The sequence below is a fragment of the Ailuropoda melanoleuca genome, chromosome 17 (assembly GCF_002007445.2).
Source record: "Ailuropoda melanoleuca isolate Jingjing chromosome 17, ASM200744v2, whole genome shotgun sequence".
NCBI lineage: Eukaryota > Metazoa > Chordata > Mammalia > Carnivora > Ursidae > Ailuropoda > Ailuropoda melanoleuca.
In genome coordinates, this window is record NC_048234.1 from 5706359 (window position 1) to 5719027 (window position 12669).

The following is a 12669-nucleotide window of genomic DNA, read 5'->3' on the forward strand; positions in this document are numbered from 1 at the left end:
TTGCCTGCTTGGCTTAGATCAGAGCTGAGTTGTTTGTCTCCAGATCCAAGGGTACATGGTAATCTCTGTCCATGTATCTGCTTGGCCCAGCATAGAGCTGAGAAGTTGGTGTTTGGTTCCAAAGGCATGAGGTGAGACCACTTTCCAGGTAAACTCTTGGCCCAATGCAGAGCAGTGGAACAGGGCTCCAAGGCCAAAGGCACTTGGTGATCACATTGTCCGGGTGAGTTCTCGGCAATGTACTGAGCTGGGTTGGTAGTCTCCTGATCCAAAGGCACATGGTGAACCCTCTATCCAGCTTCCTTTTTAGTCTAGTGCAGAATTGTGTTGGTCTCCTCATCCAAGGGCACATGGTGAGCCCTCTGTCCAGGTTCCTTCTTTGCCTAGCAGAGAGCTGAAATGTTCATCTTCATTTCCATGAGCAGATTTGAACCACAGTCAAGGTAAATACTTGACGTAATACAGAATGGAGTTGTTCCCCAGGTCCAAGGGCACAAGGTGTACCCTCTATCCAAGTGCTTACTTGGCCTAGTGCAGAGCTATTTTGTGTGTGTCTCTGTCCAAGGGCGCATTTGAACCTTTGCCAGGTAGGCCTGCTTGGCCTAATACAGAGCTGAGTTGCTGGTCTGCAAGTCCAAAGGCACATGGTGGGCCTGCTGTCCGGTTACAACCTTTTAACAATGCTGATTTGGGATGCAGGGCTTATCAGTTCCTGGCATTTGGCAAGCCTGGTGTTCTCTGAACTCACTTGCCTTGTAGTGCTTTGGGCTGGCCAGCTTGTGGTATGAGGCTTCTTGGTCCACCCTGTGTCTATGTAAATGGTCCACCCCAAGTCTATGGGACCCAGTGTCAAATGGGTCCAAAGGGGTTACTGGTTGGTGCTCTGTTCTGGGGGCTGAAATTCTCTATGTACTTCTGTGTTTAGGTGTTTGTAGTCTGTGGCCTCCTGGTCAGCCAGGTGTCTGGGGGATTAATTTGTCCACTGCTGAGCTGGTTCAGAGAGTTTGTGGTCTGAGGACCCATGTTCCAATGCCTCCCACTGTTTCTAGTGATGTGATGATTCCTTCTTCCAGTACTTACTTGTTTCCTAAAATTCCCTGCCAGGTGTCTGGAGGCATTGTACACATTGTGCACATCTGGATCAGCTGGATGTTCAGGGCATTCTTGTGCCCTCTACTGAGCTGGGCTGGAGGACTTTAGAGTAGTAGTGTGCCCAGTGCCCACTAAGGATGTGGTCTCCGCTTTCCTGTAATGAGCCTGGTTGTGACCCCAGAGCTGTGGGACCCAAGTGGCTGAGAATCCACGGTATTCTGATTTCCCAAGTCCCACTCCCATGTGCCAAATGGAAATGTGTACCTAAGCAGCCAATCTATCCTCACATTGGCAAAGGTGTCCAACAGTCACCGGGTGTGGCTTCATGGACTCTCAGGAAAACAGAAGGCCACAAAGGTGGGCACAAACATGAAGGTGGAATGCAGAGTGTTGGTGAGAGCCCCAGGAGATGAGTAGTGGGTAGAGGACTTGCCATGGGCAGGGACAGAGAGTAGGTCAGAGAACACGAGGAATCGCAGGAAGAGCTGTGGCTAAAGAGCAGTCTCTCTCCTCAGTGCAGCCTTGTCTGTTGCCATGCCTTTATAACAGCCCTGGTGGCATCACAATGCCTTCTTGTGATGTCACCACCATGACCTGGCCAATCATTAGGGCACTGTCTGGTTGGATTTCTCTGGGTGGCCAATCACCAAGCAGTTTGGCTGGCCAATGAGTGACGACTATATCAATGACCTTCATGACATCATCTCCTGGAAAATATGTTTTAAAGAAATCAGGTGATTTTTTTTTCCTTCAAGAAGAAAAATTCATATCTGGGATGTATTTTTAGTGAAGTTCTTGGTGAGGCTGAAAGACTCAACCAGTACAAAGCTAAATGTTTCCCCTCGAGTCACCATTCACTAAGACACTGATATTAATGAAGACATGCGCCATTAGACCCCAGGAAAGATCACACTTGTAGGGTAAGTCAGACAACACAAGACTAGAGCATATGCTACTCTCAACTCATCCAACAAAGCTTAAATATAAGACTAGAAAATGTAGATAAATGTTTGGTACATTGTCCCACAATAAACATAATACTGTAAAGGATGAAGCTGTGTCACAAGTCATTGCTTCTCAAAACATTCAGCTCTCATTGAAGGGGGGCAACAGTATCCAGCCTGTCACCAGGTTTACAGTCTTCATGTCCAGATCCGGTTGGAAAGTTCTTAATGGAGGAGTTAAGTTTATCCCCTCCTTCAAATGCAAATACATACTAATCAAATCATTCTGAAGACCTAAGAAATCAGAGATCTGAGAAAATAAATGCAGTAAGGCTACAAGTAGGAAAATGACCACCATTTGGAAGGTAGGATGTTGGAGATGTGAATCCGGTTTGATACAACCTAGGATACAGCTGAAGGGATGAGTCTGCCTGAGGAAGTTGCCACGAAGAATTATAAGCAGTAGGGTGTGAAATTGGATCTTTTAGAATTTTGTATGAAGAAAGTGTGGTAGATATACAATGTAATATTACTCATCCACCAAAAAGAATGAAATCTTGACATTTGTAATGACAGGGATGAATTTAGAGGGTACAGTGCTAAGTGAAATAAGTTAATGAAAGGGACATAGCATATGATTTCACTCATATGTGGAATTTAGGGGGAAAATGATGAGCATTGGGGAAGGGAAGAAAAAAATAAAATAAAATGAAAACAGAGAGGGAGACAGACCATAAGAGACTCTTAATTGTAGGGAACAAACTGAGAGTTGCTGGAGGGGAGGTGGAGGGGGGAGTAAGGGTAATTGGGTGATGGACATTAAGGAGGGCACTCGATGTAATGAGCACTGAGTGTTATATGCAAATGATACATCACTAAATTCAAACTCTGAAACTAATTAAAAAAAAAAGTGTTCAGGGAGGTCCTGTATTTGTTCCCCACTGGTACACAGGAAGATCCCAATAATTACTTGTGGAAAGAGTGAGCTCAGATGAAGCTGTCTTGTAACTGAGCAAATGCACAGGTTCTGGAGCTCAGGGAGAGAATAGTAATGAGCAGATAGGTGTTCTCTGAAGCCGGGGGATAGATGGGTTTCCCCGTGAGGACCATGAAGAGAAGAAGAACATGTGATCTTGGACTGAACAGCAACCAAGGGCAAACAGGAAAAAGCTGGCAAAGGAAGCTGAAGCAGAAATGAGCTAAGAAGGGAACTGAAAGTTGAGTTATCAGAGAAGTAAAGAGCAGGGCATCCCGAAGAGTCCAGAGTACCTGCTGCCCCTAGACAGGCTGAGGGAGGCTAATTCCAGCTGGATTGCCTTTGGGTTTCTGTCACTCTCATACAAATCCAATTCTGCTTTATCGTTTTACCTTCTGACTCATTTTTTGAAACTGAAACATCATTGACAGACAATATCATTTTAGCTTCAGGTGGATGGTGTAGTGACTGGACAAGTTTTTACCATATGCTACACTCACCACAGGTGTAGCTACCATCCATCACCAGAGATACTATTACAGTACTATTGACCATATACTCTATGTTGTGCCTTTCAGCTCCATGACTTATTCATCCCATAATGGGAAGTCTGTATCTCCCACTCCCCTTCACCCATTTCTTCCATGTACCACTCACCTCCCTGCTGGCAACCATCACTTTGTTCTCTGTATTTATAGGTCTGATTCTGCATTTTGTTTGGTTGTTTATTCATTTGTTTTGCTTTTCAGATTCCACATAGGAATGAAATCCTATGGTATTTGTCTTTCTCTGTCTGACCTATTTCACTATGTTTATGCCTTTGGGGCCACCCATGTTGTTCCAAATGGCGAGATCTCATCCTTTTTTACGGCTTAGTAATTTTCCATTGTGTATATATACCATACATTCTTAACTATTCATTTTTTGTGTGTGTGTAGATAGTAAGATTTTTTTTTTAATTTTTCAATCTGGCAAAAAAAAGGAAAAAATCACACTATACTAATATCTATGTACAGTGAGGACATTTTCAGAGGACTAACATTAGGAAACATTGTTTCTCTTAAACCCATGACAGTACTGCATTGTTTCTCTTCACCCCGTGACAGTACTGCATACACAATTATAACACTTTACAATAGTAATCCACCAGCAGTCATACAGACATCATGATTTTACATTTCATATGAGAAAAAAAAATCCACGTTTTCCCAGGACTTTCCTTCCCCATAATGGCTGCCTGTTTCCACTCTCACAGAGCAGGTCTCCACACATGCTTTTGGAAACTTAAGCTTTTAAACACTAAAAATGGCTATATTTGAAATTCTATCCATTCCAGTGCCAAAATTAAATGAGGAAGTTGCCATCTACAAATAACAACCAATGTTTTATTAAAGGGTATGGTGACGTTTACCCATGGAAATGTGTAAAATATTGCATGAAAGGAAAAATAAATAAACTTGTTGTGAAGCAGACTTATTTACATTATATATCAGATCACCCACTAAAAATAAAACTGTCATTAAGTTTTACAAATTAATTTTTTATATTCAAATTACAGCACTTCCATAAATCTTATAAAAAGAAAATGGTTTGAGAAAGTTTGAAAGGCTTTCATGCCACAGCCCCACTTAGCTCCACCTGCCAACAGGCCACAGTAATCAAATACCCCATGTGCTAACAGAAGACATGAGATCTGCATAGGCCATATTCTTCCCTTATGTCCTATTACTTGTTATAGAACAGTAAATTCTTTGAGATGAAAAATGTTAAAAAAATTCAGGGCACAGTGCATTTTGATAACATAGCATCTGAAATTGTTTAAAGGTCTGAAAACAGTCTTAAAATTCAAGCCTGAAACTTCAAACACATGAAATCTGTTTCCTATGCTCAGTTTCAACATCACTGGAAAAATACCCATCACTAAACCCTGATACACTTTCGTAGCCATTTCATCATCTTCTATCATGGTCAGTGTTCAGGAGGCAAAGCCTGACCCAGAATCCTTGTTCACGTTTTCTCTAAGGTCTCCTCCATGCACAGTGGCCATTCCGCTTCTGTCTCCTTCTGTTTGGCACCTGCGGGCATGAGTATCAGGGCTTACCACACATCTGGCAGGGAAATGACACCCATGATGCTATCTGTTTCACTTGTGACCAGCAGCCCAGAGGTCAGCCCACGCTAATCTGTCCAGGATTTCCAGATTACCGTACATCACAACACCCTCAAGACACTGTGAGCAGTGCTGAGGGCCTGGGTCACTGTGATTCTAGGTTACTGAACGTTTTCTCAACAGCAAGCTTAATTAAATCAGACTTGGAGTAAATATCCACAATTTCTCCTGACTCATTCACAACAAGGAAGGCCAGCAACTGTCTTTCCACAAAGATTTTCAAGGCTGTACTGATGGGAGTCTCCTGGAGGATGAAGGGATGTTGTGGTGGGCCCAAATGCAAGAACATCCAGGTTCTGCTTCATGAAGGCAGGCTTTGGCAGACCAGACCTAAAATGCTGCAGGAAGGTGAGGATTCCTTTGTGGGTACGTGTACAAAGTGCACTCTACTGATAGGATCAATAACTGACAATGAGTGGATTTCATTTGTGATCAGTGAGTTTTCAGCATGGAAGACCTTTGCATCTGGGAGCTATATTCCCTGAAGGCTTACGTGTTTCTTGGGGATGAAGCTCCCTCCCTGTTTCAATCTTACGTGCCTCTAATTCATAAATCTGTACCAGGGTTGATGTATGCCACGTCTGTGGTGTATTTAAGAACTCTGTAATTGTTAGTTTTCCTACAAAACATTGTTTTGTCCTCTATCTTAACAGTGCTGCTGGAACGCCATTGGCTGCTAAGGCACAGAAGCCTTTCTAACTTGTAGTATCAGAGACAACACACTTTGAAGAGTTGGAAAGATGTGATCCTTGTGTTACCTCAGTGCATGAAAACCCACGTTCTGAGTCTTGTGCTTCCTCTTCCAACTGGAATTTCTCCCACATGCTGGCTTCCTGGTCCATGGGCTGCAGCCCGCTGCTGCAAAGGAGGAGGACAAGGATTCGCAGGTACTTCTGGGCATTTGTCTGGCCAGGGGTGCAGGGGTATCACGGTGTCAGCTGGACCTCTCTGGAGTGCATGTTATGGGCTAGGACCAGATTCACGTATCCAACCTCCTACCTTCCAAATGGTGGTCATTTTCCTACTTGTAGCCTTACCGCATTTATATTCTCAGATCTCTGATTTCTTAGGACTTCGGAATGATTTGATTAGTATGTAGTTGTATTTGAAGAAGGAGACAAACTTAACTCCTCCTTCCAGTACTTTCCGATTGGATCCAGATATGACGACTGTAAACCTGGTGACAGGCTGGATTATGTTGTCCTCCTTCAATGAGAACATAGAGAAATTCAGCCCCCAGAACAGAGCACCCAGCAGTAACTCAAAGACTGAGAGCCCTCTGGACCCTTTTGCCACTGGGACACATAGACTTGGGGTGGGCCAGTCACATAGACATGGTGTGGACCAAGAAGCCTCATACCACAAGCTAGCCAGCCCAATGTACCGCAAGGCAAGTGAGTTCAGAGAACACCAGGCTTGCCCAGTGCCAAGAAATGATAAGCCCTGCATCCCAGCTCAGCATTGGAAAAAGGTCATAACTGGACAGCAGGTCCACCATGTGCCTTTGGACCTGCAGACCAACAACTCAGTTCTGTGCTACGCCAAGCAGACACCTGGACAGAGGGCTCATTATGTTCCTTTGGATCTGGAGACCAAAAACACAGCTCTGTCCTAGACCGAGAGGCACCTCGACACAGGTCTCACCATGTGTCCTTGGACCTGGAGACTACCAACCCAGCTCAGTACATTGCCGAGAACTCACCCGGACAATGTGATCACCAAGGGCTTTTGGCCTTGGAGCCCTGTTCCACTGCTCTGCATTCGGCCAAGAGTTTACCTGGAAAGTGGTCTCACCTCATGCTCTTGGACACAAAGACCAACTTCTTAGCTCTACGTTTGGCCAAGCAGATACATGGACAGAGAGATTACCATGTACCCTTGGATCTGGAGACAAACAACTCAGCTCTGATCTAAGCCAAGGCAGGCAACTGGAAAGAGGGATCACCATGTGCTCTTGGTCCTGAGACCAGCAACTCATTTTTTTCTAGACCAAGCTGGCACCTTGACCACCTCCACCTCCTGGAGACCAACCACATATCTCTGTGCTGTATGCCAAGGAGGAATCTGGAGAGAGGTCTCACAAGGTGCCTTTGGACCTGGAGACCAACAACTTAGTTGTGTTAGTGCAACCAGTCACCTACTCAGAGGACTCAACTTATGCCCTTGGTCCTGGAGACCAACCACACAGCTCTGTGGTAGGCCAAGCAAGCTCATGGACAGCGAATTCACCACATACTCTGGACCTGGGTCCTTCCTTCCTCACAGGGCACTCAAACACTGGGCTTGCCAGTTGGTCTCAGCCTATGAGACCTCCAAACCTGCTCAGAACTACACCCATGTGTCCACTGGTTCCTTGGCCACCTGGGAGCCTTGAAACCAGGAGCCCTCCATCCCAGCCTAGCAGTGGGCTAAAAAGCCACAGGGATACCAGCCAGACCCAAAACCCCCTGACGGGGCACCCTCCAACTCCACAACTAAGTGAGCACTTGAGTCCTTTCTCACCTGGTATTGACTTCAAACTGAGATACTTGTGGCCTGCTACCTGTGCATTCTTAAACTTTTGGGGAGTCCTTTTCAGAAGAAAATGACACCATGCCTTAGAAGATGAAAGAGACCAGTGGTTTCAAGACTTTGAATTAAAAATCATGGAAGGAAATAAGGAATGGAGCTGGAAGGAAATGGTAGTAGAGACCCAGGCCATGAACACTGTGGAGTCATTGGATGAGATCCTCCAGTTGAACAAGAGCTGCTCCATCTTGGAGGGAGAGGTGGAGGCCTTAAAACAAGAGNGTGATCCTTGTGTTACCTCAGTGCATGAAAACCCACGTTCTGAGTCTTGTGCTTCCTCTTCCAACTGGAATTTCTCCCACATGCTGGCTTCCTGGTCCATGGGCTGCAGCCCGCTGCTGCAAAGGAGGAGGACAAGGATTCGCAGGTACTTCTGGGCATTTGTCTGGCCAGGGGTGCAGGGGTATCACGGTGTCAGCTGGACCTCTCTGGAGTGCATGTTATGGGCTAGGACCAGATTCACGTATCCAACCTCCTACCTTCCAAATGGTGGTCATTTTCCTACTTGTAGCCTTACCGCATTTATATTCTCAGATCTCTGATTTCTTAGGACTTCGGAATGATTTGATTAGTATGTAGTTGTATTTGAAGAAGGAGACAAACTTAACTCCTCCTTCCAGTACTTTCCGATTGGATCCAGATATGACGACTGTAAACCTGGTGACAGGCTGGATTATGTTGTCCTCCTTCAATGAGAACATAGAGAAATTCAGCCCCCAGAACAGAGCACCCAGCAGTAACTCAAAGACTGAGAGCCCTCTGGACCCTTTTGCCACTGGGACACATAGACTTGGGGTGGGCCAGTCACATAGACATGGTGTGGACCAAGAAGCCTCATACCACAAGCTAGCCAGCCCAATGTACCGCAAGGCAAGTGAGTTCAGAGAACACCAGGCTTGCCCAGTGCCAAGAAATGATAAGCCCTGCATCCCAGCTCAGCATTGGAAAAAGGTCATAACTGGACAGCAGGTCCACCATGTGCCTTTGGACCTGCAGACCAACAACTCAGTTCTGTGCTACGCCAAGCAGACACCTGGACAGAGGGCTCATTATGTTCCTTTGGATCTGGAGACCAAAAACACAGCTCTGTCCTAGACCGAGAGGCACCTCGACACAGGTCTCACCATGTGTCCTTGGACCTGGAGACTACCAACCCAGCTCAGTACATTGCCGAGAACTCACCCGGACAATGTGATCACCAAGGGCTTTTGGCCTTGGAGCCCTGTTCCACTGCTCTGCATTCGGCCAAGAGTTTACCTGGAAAGTGGTCTCACCTCATGCTCTTGGACACAAAGACCAACTTCTTAGCTCTACGTTTGGCCAAGCAGATACATGGACAGAGAGATTACCATGTACCCTTGGATCTGGAGACAAACAACTCAGCTCTGATCTAAGCCAAGCAGGCAACTGGAAAGAGGGATCACCATGTGCTCTTGGTCGTGAGACCAGAAACTCATTTTTTTCTATACCAAGCTGGCACCTTGACAGTGGGCTCACCATATGCTCTTGTCCTGGAGACCAACCACATAGCTCTGTGCTCTATGCCAAGCAGGAATCTGGAGAGTTGTCTCACAATGTGCCTTTGGACCTGGAGACCAACAACTTAGTTGTGTTAGTGCAACCAGTCACCTACTCAGAGGACTCAACTTATGCCCTTGGTCCTGGAGACCAACCACACAGCTCTGTGGTAGGCCAAGCAAGCTCATGGACAGCGAATTCACCACATACTCTGGACCTGGGTCCTTCCTTCCTCACAGGGCACTCAAACACTGGGCTTGCCAGTTGGTCTCAGCCTATGAGACCTCCAAACCTGCTCAGAACTACACCCATGTGTCCACTGGTTCCTTGGCCACCTGGGAGCCTTGAAACCAGGAGCCCTCCATCCCAGCCTAGCAGTGGGCTAAAAAGCCACAGGGATACCAGCCAGACCCAAAACCCCCTGACGGGGCACCCTCCAACTCCACAACTAAGTGAGCACTTGAGTCCTTTCTCACCTGGTATTGACTTCAAACTGAGATACTTGTGGCCTGCTACCTGTGCATTCTTAAACTTTTGGGGAGTCCTTTTCAGAAGAAAATGACACCATGCCTTAGAAGATGAAAGAGACCAGTGGTTTCAAGACTTTGAATTAAAAATCATGGAAGGAAATAAGGAATGGAGCTGGAAGGAAATGGTAGTAGAGACCCAGGCCATGAACACTGTGGAGTCATTGGATGAGATCCCAGTTGAACAAGAGCTGCTCCATCTTGGAGGGAGAGGTGGAGGCCTTAAAACAAGAGCCTAAACAGTGCGGCGAGAGGCAGGCTCACCTCCACGAGGTGGAGAGTTTCTTCATTCAAATGAAGGTCTTCCTGGATATTTCTGCCTCCCATGCAGTGCCCAAGGGGTGAAGGCTGAGCACCAACCCCTTGATAACATAGAAGAGTAAAGGGGAAAAATGGGGTCATCTCAAAGAGTGGATGTGTTAGAGATTTGAATGTTAGGTTAAATAAACAATTTAAAATGATTATTTCTGAATAAGGAATTTATGAGAAACAACTCCAGAGTGATTGTGTTGTGCAGCATGGCTTGCAGTCCATATTGACCCTTGTAAGTCATCACATTCTCTTGATTCTGGGCAGGGGTATCCATGGCTCTGACAAAGTGTCCTAGAATTATGCAGAGTTGACAATGAGCACACCCTGCCTGTCCCCATTAACACTTTCAGTCATATGGATCTCTACAACCCAAGAACAGTTGCTGAGATCACCATCATTCTGATTGGAAGGAAAAGGGAAGGATGGATCCTTCACATTTCATTTGCTTTTTAAATTGCAACTTCTTGAGACACCTTGGTGACTCGGTTAAGTGTCTAGGTTCTGCTCAGGTCATGATCCCAGGAGGAATTTGGGAACAAGTTCTACATTGAGCTCCTTGTTCGGTGGGGAGCCTGGTTCTCCCTCTGAGTGCACCACTCCTCCTGCTTGGGCTTGCTTTCACACTCCCTCTATCTGACAAATAAATAAGAAACCTTAAAAAATAAAAATAAACTGCCGCTTCTTTTCTGTGACCCAGGGCAGACAGATCAGCTTCCAGCCCCCAGAACTATCCCTCTCACTGCATTTGGCAGGATGGAGAGGGTGTCTCTGTCGTGTGTTGTGCAGAAGCTGTTCAGTCGGCCCTCAGGTCTTCTTCAGGAGGATCTACTCTATTAATAGTTGTAGACTTGATGTGTCCGTGGAGGAGGTGAGTTCTTTTCTCAACTTAGGTTGGGTCAGTTAGGTCCCCATCATGGACTCTTATCTTTATAAACTTGCCCAAGTTGTTTCACTTTTCATTTCCTGACTGTAAAACAAGACTTTTTTTTTTTCTTACAAGATCCAATAGCCTTACATGTCTAAGGTTCCTGGCACACAGTAGGTGCTCATTAAATGTTTCTTCCTCCTCTCATCCAACACTGTGCTATCCAAAACACATACCCTTGACTCAGCAGACAAACTGCTCCTCCCAGTCTCGATGTCTGAAATTTCTGAGCACAGTATGGGAAGGCCCACCCTGCTTCTGGGCTTGGCACCTCACAGTTCACTCTGGCAACTTTACCCTTGCCACTTGCTTGCAATCTCTCCACCTACTCAACTGAGACGTGCAAGTGCCTGGCCCAAGCANCACCCTGCTTCTGGGCTTGGCACCTCACAGTTCACTCTGGCAACTTTACCCTTGCCACTTGCTTGCAATCTCGCCACCTACTCAACTGAGACGTGCAAGTGCCTGGCCCAAGCATCCTCTATAAATCCTCCTCCCTGGGGGGAGGCTAACAAAAGAATCCATCAAGGTTCATGAATACCTTAGCAATCAAGGGAAATGATGAGCCACTAGGACAGTCTTCCCAAGGGTTTTAGAAATCCACTGCTGATGGTTGGATTTTGGAGAACATTTCAGTGGAGGGCCTAGGAGGGTCTTAGTGGCTGAGTAGTGTAGGTTTAACTAGCATACATCTGTGGATTTTGAGGATCACATCCTGAGGATAGTTTCCATCAATCTCTCACCCGGAGTCAGACATGAAATGGAAACGATAGAAGGAATAATATTTGCCAAGTGTCCGGAATGGTTACTTCACTGTGCCAGGCCATTGATAATAGAACTTTTCTCTGAACATGGTAACAATTCTACAGAGTGGTCATGCTCTTGTGTGTCCCTATTTTACAGAGGAGGAAAGTACTTTGGTTGAGCTTATTTAAAAACTGAGGGTTTCAGAGGGGAGGGTCGTGGTGGATAAGGATAGGCTGGTGATGGCTATAAAGGAGGGCACATATTGCATTGAGCAGGGGGTGTTATATGCAAACAATGAATCATGGAACACTCCATCAAAAACTAATGATATACTGTATGGTGACTAACATAACATAATAANACAATGAATCATGGAACACTACATCAAAAACTAATGATATACTGTATGGTGACTAACATAACATAATAAAAATAAATAAATAAATAAATAATAAATTCGTGGTTGATATTTTATCCCAATATTTTCTTTGGAAAAATTACAAACTTATAGAAAAATGAACTGTCACAATTAACATTTATATGGCCTTCTCCCACTGTGAATGCACAGTCTTACTTTAGACAATTACAAACAAAAATTTTTACTCTTTATAATTTAAGCTTTATTTTTTCTTTTCCACTAAATTGACTAACTATGATACAGGTAGGCTCCTATTATCAGTAGTAAGTGGCAATTATCACATTGGTAGTAATTTAGATTTATGAAGAGCAGAATATTCTCTCTAGAGTCATTATTTATTTTTCCCCTAAGGGACAAGTGAACATCATATCAACTATAGAATAAATTGCAACAAACACCCTATATATGTGACAAGTTTGCTTTTAATTACTGACGCTTTTTTATTGTTGTTAGCTAGATCATTTTGGTTTCT

At 45.1% G+C, this 12669-nt stretch overlaps 1 protein-coding gene and 1 pseudogene across 1 annotated transcript in view; one reads left to right on the forward strand and one right to left on the reverse strand.

Moving 5' to 3' along the window:
* DNAH9 (dynein axonemal heavy chain 9) overlaps positions 1-12669 on the forward strand; it is a 1064222-nt gene that overhangs the window by 164065 nt on the left and 887488 nt on the right. The window lies entirely within an intron of this gene.
* LOC100466956 lies at positions 5020-6024 on the reverse strand (annotated as a pseudogene).